This window comes from Leishmania donovani, chromosome 36 (genome assembly GCF_000227135.1).
Source record: "Leishmania donovani BPK282A1 complete genome, chromosome 36".
Lineage (NCBI taxonomy): Eukaryota > Euglenozoa > Kinetoplastea > Trypanosomatida > Trypanosomatidae > Leishmania > Leishmania donovani.
Window position 1 is genome coordinate 1,067,239 of NC_018263.1, and position 918 is coordinate 1,068,156.

Here is a 918-nt window from a genome sequence, read left to right on the forward strand (position 1 = left end):
CGATTCCCGGCACAAGCCGCTGCGCCACGTGGTGAAGAGCATTGCCGTCTGCCTGGGATAGCCCGTTCCTGCTGAGGCGCTCAGAGGGCATCTTGCGGATGGCTGGAAGAGCGTCTGTAGGTCGTCCTCCGGTGTGAGGCGAGCCGCGATGGAGCTTGTTCTGCTTGCGGCGAATCCCGTCGCTGAGCGTACCCATGTAACGCTCGGGGTCAACGCCCCCGGGGCTTGGCGGAGGAGATGGGGGCGATCCCCCCTCCCTCCTTAAGGTGAAGGATTTCGATATGAGAAGGCAGCCCCTCCCTAGATCCCCCCCCGATGGACCCAGGGAGGATGGGGTACGGCCTGCCACCTGTGCAGTCTTCGGGTGATCTATGCAAACATGAGAGAGAGGGTATGCCGGCTGTGCTGCGCCAGCCCGTGCGTGGGGGCTGTCGTTCGGGTCCAACCAGACGAACTCGACTCGGGTCGGGGCCCCGTCTGGACGAGGAACGTCATCGCCGAAGAGTGGATGCTGGAGTCGCTCGCTGAGGAAGGTGCTTGCGAGGGGAGCAGAGGGTAGAGAGGGGCGGGGTGCAGTAGTGGTGCGCGAAGAAGGTCTCCTGTCCTTCCATGAGACGGCGGGCAGCTGCTCACGGACTGGCTGTGGAAGGCACAGGAGGTCGTAACGGCAGAGTGCGATGGGTGGACGACTGCATTCGCTGCCCAAGGCAAGACTTCACCGCGACATATGTAAAAAAAAAGCAGCCAAAGAGGGGAGACACGTTAAGGTGAGCCGTTGTGGTGAAAGGCCCAAACCGGACAGAAGAGCGTGGCCAGCTTCGCTTTCCGGACGGATAGCGAGGCGTAAGAGCCTGAAAACGAATGGAGGAGGGCAAGGCGCAGAGGAAGACACCGATGGCGCACCATCAAAACACGACG